The sequence below is a fragment of the Chlamydotis macqueenii genome, chromosome 1 (assembly GCF_036417535.1).
Source record: "Chlamydotis macqueenii isolate bChlMac1 chromosome 1, bChlMac1.mat, whole genome shotgun sequence".
In the NCBI taxonomy this organism is placed as follows: Eukaryota; Metazoa; Chordata; class Aves; order Otidiformes; family Otididae; genus Chlamydotis; species Chlamydotis macqueenii.
In genome coordinates, this window is record NC_141556.1 from 178,398,531 (window position 1) to 178,412,257 (window position 13,727).

Genomic DNA, 13,727 nt, shown 5'->3' on the forward strand with positions numbered 1-13,727 from the left:
GTGTATTAAAATACATCCCATATGTAATATAATATGCATAAAAGAAACCATTGTATTCCACTTAAAATCTGATAACCTTTAGCTTTTAGTAAAAAAAAAAAAGAGAACTTTTTTGCTTCCAATCAGAATAATTATTTGACTATAAAAATAAAAATCAATTGCTTATCAGCCACTGATCTTGACAGTCATTTATCTTTCAAGATCTCCCTTTAGCACATTATTTGCACCAATTAATTCAAAATATTGCTGTGTTTCGGTTTCAAGATCTTCAACTTTGAATCTATTTGCAAAGGTAATTTGGATTAAATTCTTGTAATTCTTTAATGCTTCATTGATAATTGCTATGGATTCACTTTTCACAATTAACTCAAAAGAATACAGATTAATACAACCTCAACCTTGTAATGAGGTTCTTTAAACTTTCACTTTCTTCTAGAGATTGTATGCAATGCGATTAATTTGATACAGCACTTTATATGGTTAGTAGAAGTAAATGACAGCTTCCTAAGGCACTTTATGTTGGATCTGAGCTGCATATGAGTTAGGATTTTTTTATTATTTATTCACTGACATACTAACAAAAAGATTATTAAAAAGCTGAGAGATTAAAGCCCGACTTAATTCCATGTTTTCTGTCAAGTATTTGGAGGGTAAATCAGAGCTTTCTCATTATACGGTATTTCTTTACAACTATTACATGAAATAAACAATCTGTTTAAAAGCACCATTACAGAACAAACCTCAGCAATGATGAGCAACACATTGACCTTAATGAGCAGATGTCACCTCATGCTACTTATGGTTCTGTTAAAGACAATGATAGCTGATTATATCTTTTAATGTCAGTGCTATCAAAAAGAATCCTTTAACACACTTTGATTATATGGTAGCTGAACAGTCTATCGGTAATATGTTTAATGGTGTCTTTTGACAGTCTTAAGTAATCATCTTATTTGTTCAGCACATATTCCCAAACTAAAGCAATTTATAGAAAGACCTTTCCTCCTTGTTCTAGCTTGTTTACTTTCATTTAATCACAGTTTCCTTCTCCTTAAATTGCATGTCTTTAGGATGCTTATCATTTTTATTAATACTCAGTAAACATCTCAGCTTTTTTTTTAATTCAGTTTCTTCTTACAGATACTGTTTTTGACATCATGTCACTGAGTATATTCAAAGTTCTCTTTTCTGTGACTTTTAATACCATTCTCTCTAGTATTAAAATCCTTACTACTAATTTCCACAGAATTTAGTTCTTCTCATACCCTGTTTTCTATTTGTATTATCTCAGCATAAATTGTCATTTTAGGGCATGGCCTTGTCTACTATGTGATGACATATTAATTGTTGTTCTTTTTGTGATTTGTTGACAAATCTTATTTCCACTTTATCATAGATGAATGCAAATAGCTTGATCTTAATGCTTTGAAAACAAAATCATTACAAGTTGCCAATCTATTTGCCCTGATAAATTATTTTTTTTTACTTTTACCTTTTAAAAAGGAAAAAAAAAAGACAATAGCATTTCAAGTTGAGAGAGCATTCAGAGAATGCTCATATAAAACTGAAAGATTTGATTCCTCTTGTTTCCTAGTGAGCATACAGGGCACGTGTGTATGGTTTAATTTCCCTCTTTGCCACAACTTATCTCAGAAGTTTGATTCTTTGCTACATTGGCTTGGACAATTCCTTTGTCTTGTATGTTGACTAGAAAGTACTTTCTAGTTTGTCTCCCAAATTCTATCCTTCAATGACAGAAGCTTTTTCCAAATGCAACCAAATGAGTCAACTAGGAAATTTCAATACTATGGTAAAAAAAAAAAAAAAAAACAACCAAAAAACCAAACAGTTGTTACAAAAATATCTAGTTACATATGTTTAAAACTTCTCTTCTTAAATTAGTGATTCAAAATTAGAAGTTTTTATCAAGGCATAGTCAGAGAACACGCTTGTGGTCTCACTGAGAACACTACATAATGAGCATTCGCAGGATTTGAGACCTGCTTCCTGTTGCATGTGAATAGAGAAAGACTTCAGAGTGACGCGATGCTTGGAGGCCATCCTGGGCATAGCAATCATGAAATGATAGTTTTCAATTCTTGGAGAAGTAAGGAGAGGGGTTAGCAGAACTGCTACTTTAGACTTCCAAAGGGCAGCCTTTGACCTGTTTAGGAGCCTAGTTGACAGAATCCCTTGGGAGGCAGTCCTGAAAGGCAGAGGAGTCCAGGAAGGCAGGACATTCTTCAAGAAGAAAATCTTAAAGGTACAGGAGCAGGCTGTCCCCATGTGCCAAAAGACTAGCTGGTGGGGAAGACAACCAACCTGGCTGAACAAAGAGCTTTGGCTGGAACTCAGGAAAAAGAAAGTTTATGTCCATTGGAAGAAGGGGCAGGCAACTCAGCAGGACTACAGGGATGTTGTAAGGTTATGCAGGGAGAAAATTTAAAGGGTCAAAGCTCAGCTAGAACTTAATCTGGCTACTGATATAAATACAATAAAAATGTTTCTATAAATACATTAGCCACAAAGGGAGGGCTAAGGAGAATCTCTATCCTCTATTGCATGCAAGAGAAACATAGTGACAAAGGATGAGGAAAAGGCTGAGGCAGTTAATGCCTTCGTTGCCTCACTCTTAATAGCAAGACCAGTTGTTCTTCAAGTACCCAGCCCCCAAGCTGGAAGACAGGGATGAGAAGCAGAATGAAGCCCCAATAATCCAAGGGGAAATTATTAGACACACACAAGACTGTAGGGCCACATGGGATCCACTGAAGGGTACTGAGGGAGTGTCCTGGTTTCAGCAGGGACAGAGTTAATTTTCCTCTCAATAGCTACTGTGTTTTTGATTTTGGATGTGAAGAAAGTTGATAAACACACTAATAATATGAGTAGTTGCTAATGAGACGAAGGACACTGTTCATCTTTCCAGCTCTTGATAAGGTGCAGGTGCAGGAAGCTGGGAGGGATATAGCCAGAATAGTTGACCCAAACCAGCCAAAGAGAGTATTCCATGCCATAAACATCACGTTCAGTATATAAGTGGGAGCTGGCCAGGGGAGGCATGGCTCCCTCTCGCTCCTTTGTTTGCTGCTAGGTTTCATTTCCATGATCGCTGGTCAGGACGGGCTGCATCACTCATTGGGACATCAAGCTGTGAGAAATTGTGCATTGTTCATTTTGTATATTTTAGTATCCTTATATTCTGTTATTATTGTAATTTTCTTTTGCTATTCTAATAAACTGTCTTCATCTTAACCCATGAGTTTCCCTTTCTTCCCAGTTCTCTCTCACATCCCACTGGGGAGGAGGGTGGGTGAGAAACTGTGTGGTGACTAAGGCTAAACCACCACAGGAAGCTGGTGGAAGTGCTCATCAAGCTGCTTTCCATCATTTATCAGAAACTCTGGCTAACCAGGGAGGTCTCAGTTGACTGGAGATTAGTAAATGTGACACCCATCTACAAGAAGGCCTGGAAGGAGGATCCAGAGAACTACAGGCCTGTCAGTCTGACCTGGGTGCCAGGGAAGGTTATGAAGCAGATCCTCTTGAGTGCGGTCACGCAGCACGTACAGAACACCCAGGCGATCAGGCCCAGTCAGCATGGTCTTATGAAAGTCAGATCCTGCTTGACTAACCTGATCTCCTTCTATGGCAAGGTGACCTGCTTAGTGGATGAGGAAAAGGCTGTGGAAGTTATCTACCTAGACTTCAGTAAAGCCTTTGACAGTATTTCTATTTTTTGACACTTTGACACTAGCATTCTCCTTCGCTGGGTAAAAAAACTGGTTGGATGGCTGGACCCAAAGAGTGGTGGTGAACAGAGTTAAATCCAGTTGGTGGCCAATCACAAGTGGTGTTCCCCAGGGCTCAGTACTGGGGCCAGTTCTGTTTAATATCTTTAGCAATGATTTGGACGAGGGGATTAAGTACACCCTCAGTAAGTTTGCAGATGATACCAAGTTGGATGGGAGTGTTGAATTGCTTGAGAGTGGGAAAGCTCTACCAAGGGATCTGGACAGGCTGGATCGATGGGCCAAGGCCAATTGTATAAGGCTCAACAAGGCCAAGTGCTAAGTCCTGCACTTGCATCACAACAACCCCATGAAACACAACAGGTTTGGGGAAGAGTGACTGGAAAGCCACCTGGCAGAAAAGGACCTGGGGGTGTTGGCTGACAGGTGGCTAAATATGAGACAGCAGTGTGCCCAAGTGGTTGGCCAGGTGGAAGGCCAATAACATACTAGCTTGTATCAGAAAAAATGTGGCCAGTGGGATTAGGGAAGTGATTGTCCCCCTGTACTCAGCACTGGTGACACTGCACCTCAAATACTATGTTCAGTTTTGGGCCCCTTGCTACAAGAAAGACTTTGAGTTGCTAGAGCATATCCAAAGAAGAGCAACAAAGCTAGTGAAGGGTCTAGAGCACAATTCTTATGGGGAGCAGCTGTGGGAACTGGGGTTGTTCAGCATGAAGAAAAGGAGAATCGGGGAGACCTTATCACTCGCTACAACTACCTGAATGGAAGTTGTAACAAGGTGGGTGTCAGTCTCTTTTCCCAAGTACCAAGTGATAGGACAAGAGGAAATGACCTCAAGTTGCACAAGGGGAGGTTTAGATTGGATATTAGGAAAAGTTTCTTCACCAAAAGGGTTATCAAGCATTGGAACAGGCTGCCCAGGGAAGTGGTAGAGTCACCATCCCTGGGGGTATTTAAAGGACATGTAGATGTGGCATTTAGTGACAGGGTTTAGTGGTGAAGTTGTCAGTGTTATGTTAGCAGTTGGACTCCATGATTTTAAGGGTCCTTTCCAATCTAAATGATTCTATGATTCTGGATGCAACTTGCAGTCTATTACCACTCTTGGAAAGGCACTTGGTCCAGGTTAGAGGTGCAGCTCTCTGATGACTTCCATCATACTTCCAATAACCTTACTTACGGGGTAAAACAGAGCAGATAATTTTATTCTATGTGCTATTGCTCTGCCTTGAGAATCTCGCAGAAGGTGATACAAAGGATAAATAAAGCACTGAATTCTCACTTGAAATCTGGTTTTGGGGTCAGCTACACCTTCTTTTCTCTCCCGTACAATATGTTTCAGGATCTCCTGTTCTATTGTAGAATAACGTTTTCTAGTTATAGCCATATGAAAATACTGCTACAAAGTTTGGAAAAAAAACCTTTTTTTTTTTGTATGCAAATTTTACCACCACACCTGCACCATGTAAAACTGTTCCTCTAACTCAGCACAGGAATTCTGCCTATTTTGCTATGTTCTTTCAATAGCCCAGTTCAAAAAAAAAGGAAAGGTCCTGGAGAGAACATGACCCACCAGTGGACTGTCAGCCCTCCTCACAATACTCCCCAGGAGCCTGCATTTGTGCACAGTAGCTCATACGAAGCAGAAGAGTCAAAACTTATACTCAAGGTTTCAGTTTGTCTTTTTTTTTCTCTAGACTCAGGCATCAAAGCAAACTGGCATGTGCTGTGGCCTCCCTCTGCCATGAATCTTGAATTTGTTATTGAACCAAGACACTTATCCTTGGAGGGAAGCTTCAGAGATGGTGTTGAATGCCCACAGCCTGCCTCCTCCCATTTACACAGAATCCCCAGCTGTGAGAGACAAACACCATTTCCAAACAGTGGTGACAGGAACCTTGAGGTTAAGGCCTTTCTTCAGTGCAAGAACTCAGGAGGCAAGATACATACCATAATGTCACCCACTTTGTTTCCTAGCAAGAGCAACACAACTTACTGTTATCTCATACCATGCTCCTGCAACTCACCTCACCAGTGGAGCTCCTGTGTGACAGTTCCTTGTGGCTGTCTAAAAGCCATTTAACTGAGGGTACTCCATCCCAGTATTGTTCAAGTAATTTGAAGCAGGGCATACAGTAAATGGAGGACAGTGCCTAGACTACCAAGGCATTGAGAAAACATATATATAAAAGAAAGGCTACATCAAAGAAGTCCTTTCATCCATGTCTTTTTGAGGACTGCATCCTTACGGCAACAACATTCAGCCTTAATCAACACAGAAACATCACTAGGTTTCCCCAAAATTAATGTGTAGTACTGTAGTTGTCAGAGCAGAGAATAGTCTTCAAGAAGCTATAGAAGACAACAGTAAAGCATTCAGTGTTTCAAATACATCTGCATCATTTTCAGAACTAGTTACCCTCAAAAATTGCTGCATTGTAATTTTACATTTAGAAAATTCAGCACTTTCTTGTGTTAAAGTGAAATTTGAGTGATGAGTTTCATTTGGCAATTTACAGAGAGCTTTCCAGCCAAATTCAGTTTACTATTTATCAGCTATACTAGTGATATTAATAGTGGCCTGGGAAATGTGTTACAAAGAAGGACAAAGTACAAAATACCCTTGTTTGAGGAGGAATTAGGTATCAGCCTCACAGTTGGCACCACTAGAACCATTAAGTAACTTATTGTAAAATAGCTGTCCTTTTTTTTTTTAATCATTCAGAAAGCATATGAATCATACCTTGGCAAAGCTTTTCTTCCTTTGGATGCAGAGGATCAAAGAATAATGATACTCCCATCTGGAGTACCTGGTAGGTACTCAAAAGCGGCTGGGGTGAGCACAACCTTAGTAAAGTTTCTCTAGATTAAAAAAAAAATTAAAAAAAATAAAAATCAAAACCAGTGTCATTGCTTTTTATCATATTGTGTTCACTTTTCTGGAAAAACCATTGGCTTCACTTCTTTAATTTTACAAGTGCTACACTTCAGAAGATTTCATTATCTGCTGAGTATTCTCTCCAACTGTTTGCAGGAACATGTATCTCATCTAACATTTGCTGTCTAAACAATATAATCTTGTATAAATGATCATTTCAGCAATAGGGAAGAGATAAGTATGTTCAGACTATGATTCCTCTCTATGATACACAGAATGGACAACTACCTTTGCTCATGTGCTATAAGAAGAACCTTATGCAGATGAACTCATGACTTTAAATTACTGAACCTCAGTGATCACATCATGGTTGTACCTTTGTCACTTATGTCTATAGAGAATATGTACTCATCAGGTATATTTATTTTACATTCCTACAAAAGAATCCTTTCAGGAGGAAAAACACACATCAAAACTACAGAAATGGAATACTGAGGTTTGAGGAAAGTTGTAAAGAGATTTTTTTTTTTCTCACTGATGAGCTTCTTAAAACTTCTGTACCATTAAATTAATTTAATATGAGAAAGATTTGAAAAATAAGCCACTCATATAAAAATTTGCTGTCTGTTGCTGTTTTTAAAGTAATTTTATTAGATTTTGTGTGGGAGACAGAGAGAAGTATTTTTTCTGGTGAATATAACTGAATAGGAATAATGGCTACAACATCTGCTTACTCCTAAGTCTCTTTAATGCAAAGGAGACAGTCTTATTTAAGATTCACTTTTAAGCATTTTTCAAAAGTATGCCTTTAAATAATGACAGACTCTGTCAGTGATATGTATTTAAGGACAAATTTGCAAATGCGACTGTGTCTTGATAAAAACATGCTTAAGTGCATCTTAATTTCAAATAGCTTTCATCTGCCAGTGCCAGTTTCCACTTGGAATTTGGCTGCTGGAAAGTTGGATCTAATTGTTCATGCAACTGATAGATTTCAGCAAGCAATAAATGCTTCTGCAGCTTTCAATGTGTAACACTAATTTTGCAGAAGTGACTCTTGTAATTTCTTTGACTTTTAAAAGATTCTTTCTGAGTGTCACAAAATGACAGCCTTTTACCGGAGTCCCTCAGCCCTCTAGTGATCTCTGTGGTATGATAAACCACATCATTTTTTGGTGGTATGATGTTACTCTGGATTCTTGCTTTTATGTTGGAACAACTGATTAAAACTTCTGATAGACATAGGGTTAACACCAGATGCAAAAAGACAGACAGAATAAAAGCAGAAGTAACAGTTCCACTCGTCAGTTGCCGTGGATCACTTTCTACCTGTTTCTGTCACACCCTTTTTGACGTAAACCAAAAAAAAAAGCTTCACCTTTTTTTCCACTTCAGGATTTTATTTACTCCAAACTCATCCCATTCATGACCAAGTCAGTCAAGACATCCAGTTACAGAAGACATATAGTACATATTTGCTGCAATGACAGATTAATGTCAATAAACTTATGTATATTAAAAAAAAAAGTCATTGGGCTTTCCATTTCTTTTTTCTCCATTCATATCATAGAAACATCTATCTTCCGTTTTTCATCCTAGAGCTTAGAGGATCAAAAATAACAAGGAAAATGACTTTATCGTTTTGCCTCTGAACTTCATTATTTAAGATAATGGAACTGTTTCATCCACAGAGGTTTCTATCTATAGTTCAGTTCTTGCTAACTGTGCAGTATATTGTATGGGATTTTCAAGGAAACAACCTTATCTAAGCACACTACTCTGTCAGCCCAAAAAAGTCCAGAAAGCAATTGGTGGCTATTGTAGTTATTTACATCAATTACTCTGACCTTTACATCACCAAAATGTTTCAATCCTAAAGCCAGCATCTTGCTTAATTCAAACTCCCACTGAAGCCAGCGAGTTGCACATTAAGTGGAACCAATGAATCAACCAGCAGATTCACACAATCAACATGCATGCCTACCACAAAACTGAAGCATGAGCTTTATTTCCTAGAAAGCTTAGTAATTAAACAAAAACTCCAAAATAGCACCTTCCAGTGAAACTATTGTAAGCTCTTCATGCAAGGCATTGTTTGTGATTAAATGGATGCTATATAATGCAGAGAGAAGAATGGTACAGAAATGTGAAGTGACTTTGCTGATGACTGCCAGTTCAAAGAATATGTGAAGATTCACTGGAGAAAGGGGAAAAAAGAACATTTCTAAAATGGGAATGGTTAAAGAATGGTTACCCATGAAGTTAATCAGCACAGACAATGCTTATTTATTCCAGCAAGATTGCTTACCTACACAGTTTTGGCAAAATGCTTTATATAACAATTATTCCTTGAAGAGAACAATTTTGAAGTATCATTTCCAGTCAATAATAAAGCAGTAACTTCTTAAAATTGTAGAAAACACATTTAACAAATCACCAGCTGAACAAATATATATATACATATATATGTATGTCAGAGTTGAACTACTGCCAACAAATTTTTCTATTTAAAAAAAAAGAAAGTAGCAAAACTTTTCTTTCGATCTTTTTTTTTTCCCCCTAGAAATTTTTATTATATTTTGAAATTGCAGTCTTGAAAACAGCAGATAAACACTCCTGGGGATATATGAGCAAGAGACACTTGCAAAAAAAAAAAATCCTGTAATGCAGGATTTTTTTTTTTACCACTTCATAGTGAAATGCAACTTGGCCATCAAAATACTGAAACTGAACATCGACATGCACATTGTGAGTTACCTGCAATAACTGCATTTTTCACTTACTAGCTTGAATCTATCAATTTAATTTCAAAAGATAGGTGACACACTCAACAAATTATTATTGCCCACTAGATCAGATGCACACACATACTGCTATACTTTTTTTTTTTCTTTCACAAAATAAATATATCCTAGATGTGTAACTTTTCTGACAGGCACTTACCAACAGAACACAGTTTTTCAGTTTTTCTAGAACTAGTACCCTAGTCCCTATCCAGAAAGCCAGGAACAGCAACTACATTGTCTGACCACCCAGTAAACAGTATTTTGTACTTGTCATGGTTTAGTCCTACTCAGCAGTCAAAATACCATGCAATCACTCACTCACTCACTCCCCCTCTCTGCTCTCCCCAGAGGGATGGGGAGGCAAATCAGGAAAGAAAGATAGACAAAACTCATGGGTTGAGATAAAAACAGTTTAACAGAGCACGAGAGGAAGAGAAAACAGAGATGGAAAACAAAAACAATAACATAATATACTTAAGTACGTAATTTGCAGGACAATAGCTCACAGTGGATCCTGATGCTCTGCTCCCTCCCAAGTAGCTAAACCTGCCCTTCAGCACTATCCCCACTTTGTATACTGAGCATGATGTCACATGGTATTGAAAAGCCCTTTAGCTAATTAGTAAACTCTCCCAGCTAGTCCCCCAGCCACAGATGCCTCCAGCTCCTCTCCCAGCTCAGGTGACAGTTAACTGTGTCTTAGCGAGAACAAGGATGTACATCACAAAATATAAGCTAAAAACAACCAAACAAAAAAAAATTTATTTATTTAATAAATAATTTAATAATAGATAAGTATTTATAAAATAATTTATTAAATTTATTTATTTATTTAAGGCAAAAAGCACTGGAGAAAGGAGAAAGTGCAATGATATGACATTTTGTGAAATTTTCATATTATCTGAAAAGCAAAATATCTTTCAGAACACAAAGGGAATACATGGAAACATTGTTCAGTAGGGCCTGTTGTAACAGGATTAGGGGTAATGGTTTCAAAATAGAGGGAGATAGATTTAGATTGGATATTAGGAAAAAAAAAATTTATAATGAGGGTGGTAGAACACTGGAACAGGTTGCCCGGAGAGGTGGTTGATGCCCCATCCCTGGAAACATTCAAGGCCAGGTTGGATGGGGCTCTGAGCAACCTGATCTAGTGGAAGATGTCCCTGCTCTTTGCAGAGGAGTTGGACTAGATGACCTTTGAAGGTCCCTTCCATCCCTAACCATTCTATGATTCTGTGATTTGAAATAAGCCCTTCTCGTTTAGCTGTACACAACTGCTCTAGTAGAAAGACATTGCTGAATCTCAGGCTCTCAGGTACCCAAATGACAGCGTGTTAATGACATTAAATAAAAAGTACTCTGGGTTCATGCTATTAGGTTAAAGGGTCCAAACAGGGTCTGTTCACTTTGTTCATATGTTGTTCCTCTTGTTCTTTCCCACTGAGCAGGGTGAGTAACTCTCCCATGTTTATCATATATCAGCTGTGACTTTGATGTAGTCAAACGAGTGTTGTAGTTCAGCCCCGATCAGGACCAGACTACGCAGTCTCTCTCTCACTCCCCCCACCCTCCAAGAGAATAGGGAGAGATAATATAAGGAAAAACGGCTCGAGGTTTGAGATAAGGACAGGGAGAAATCCTTAAAGTTACCGTTACGGGCAAAACAGACTCGACTTGGGGAAAACTATTAATTTATTACTACAAACAGCAAGATAATGAGACAGAGAACAAGATAAACCTCCCCCACCCCTCCCTCTTCCCGAGCTTAACATTATCTCTACTAACTTCCCCTCCTGAGCAGCACATCTCCTCTCCACTTTTTGCAGCCAGGCCAGACCGAGTCGGGCCCAGTTGGCTGCCTGGCGAGAGGCCAGAGGGTGAGGCCTGCAAGGCCCATGAGGCCTGCGCCTCCCCCTCTCCACCTCTGCCCCCGCTCAGCTTCTTCACATCTTCTCTTTTCTCTTTTTTTTCTGTTTTCCCCTTCTTAAATATGTTATCGCAGAGCCGTTATCACAGAACTTTCTGCTACCAATCGGCTCGGCCTTGGCCAGCAGCAGGTCCGCCCTAGGCCCGGCCGAATCCACTGAACAAAGAGGAGTAACTTCTAGCAGTTTCCTACAGAAGCTACCACCTTAGCCCCCCCCCCCCCCACTAACAAAACCACAACAACGAGGAAGTCCATCAGCATCTCAGCTTGCTGCTAGCTCCTACTACTAACTGCTTGCTTTGTTAGTAGTTCTCATGACTGGTTTCCTCATCAGCTGTATCTGTTGCCCAGGCCTGATGAACAAAACTACATTCCCACCTTCACAATGTTTTATTTCTTAAAAGGAAAGGGGAGGCACCAGCAGCCCATCCTAAGCAAATATTTCCTTCCTTTCAGAAAAAAAACTTTCCAAGCTTTCCTTGCCTAAAATTACTTCTATATGGACTACAAAGCTGTGTCATCATCTTAAGGTGTCTATTTCTACCACTATACGTGGAGAGCAGTCAGCTTGTCTGCATTCCTCCAGCATAATTATAAATCTCACATTTTCTCCAACTTTTTAACAGTTGGCTTTAACAGAAATGCCTCCGGATGTTTTGAGATCCATAAATTAACCTATTTCAGTGTGCCTATCGAACGGTTCCAGCTTGTTTTCTTAGCAGAGCTTGAAAGCCCTTACAGGATTCCATCTCTCTGGAGATTAGGGAAAGCTCAGCTTTTCTCCTCAGTTTTCAAGCTACCAAGTTTACCCAGGATTATTCTTGCACTCCGTAGGGGAAAAAAAAAAAAAACCAAACAAATAATTATTTCAAAACTAGTACTTTCTATGGAGTTAAATTAATAGGTATCAGAAAGTGTTCAGCTGATTTCAGCTCCATCAGTTGGCTGGAGATATGCGAGTACTGTCCCAGTTCACAAGATGGGATGCATCTCACCATACTCTGAATTTTTATTTATATCAACTTGGACAAGTAATATGTTCACAAGCTGTGTGCTGTGAGACAAAGTCTTGCTAGGTAGCTGTTCTTTTCTCACTGCCATCTTAAGAATAAGCATGCAAATTGAAAGGCAAGTCAATTTACTTTTACAAAAACAAACTGAAGGCTATACAAAGCAATATAAAAAACATGCAGAAAATATTAATTCAATTTCTTGCATGAAAAATAACTTACCTCACAAGAGGTGTAATCAAGTGACTGAAGCAATGAAGCCATACACTGCTGCTGAATGATGGCAGAAGTGGGAGAATGAACTTCATCATACAGTGTCATACTACTCGGATGGCACAGCAGAAAATATTATTTTCATCTTGCTCAGGATCTAGACACTCCATGAACATAGTTGATGTTGTTTTTCTCTTGGCTTATGTGCATTTTTCTCTTGGTTTATGTTCATTATTTGTACAAAAATATTGTGCTTGAATTTTTTTCTTTTTCTCATCTCCTCCCTATCTGAACAGCTATGAAAAAAATAGATTTTACTGCTCAATAGCTTCATGATCAAGGGTATCACTGACTACTCCTGTTGCACAGGAATTTGTACTGAAGGATAACAGGGAGAAAAAAATAGACTCACAGTGTGAGGCATGTATTTATGTCATAGCAATAGAAGGTAAAGGAGTACCTTTTAGCATGCATTCTGACTCCCAGAACACACCTAGGCATAGAAGAACGTATATTCAGACTAGATATCAGGAAAACATTTTTTACAATGAGGGTAGTGAAGCACTGGAACAGGTTGCCATGAGAGGTGGTGGAGGGAAGGATTTGCTCAGAAAATACATTTTGTAGAATTGTTTATGTTAGAAAATACTTTTAAGATCAAGTCCAGCCATTAACATAGCACTGCCAAGTACCACTAAACCATGCCCCTAAGTGTCACATCTACATGTCTTTTAAATACCTCCAGGGATAGTGACTCAACCACTTCCCTGGCTAGCCTGTTCCAATGTTTGATAACCATTTCAGTGAAGAAATTTTTCCTAATATCCAATCTAAACCTCCTCTGGTGCAACTTGAGGTAATTTCCTCTTGTCCTATTGTTGCAGGTAGGAACAATATAACAATTACAAAGGCCAGGTATTTTTGGAGATGGAGATGGAAATTCTACCAAGTAGGATATGCCTCTTGGTCAAGAAAAATAGTATGTTCATAGACCTATCGAGTGTATATTGTGTGTAGGTGATCTACAGTTTGTTATGCAGGCCTACACTGAACCCTAACAAAAATTTGTGTCCTGAACTGCCCTTGGGTGATTTTAATGCTAAAAATTACACCCCTTTATAAATAATGAGAATACTAATGAAGAGAACCTCC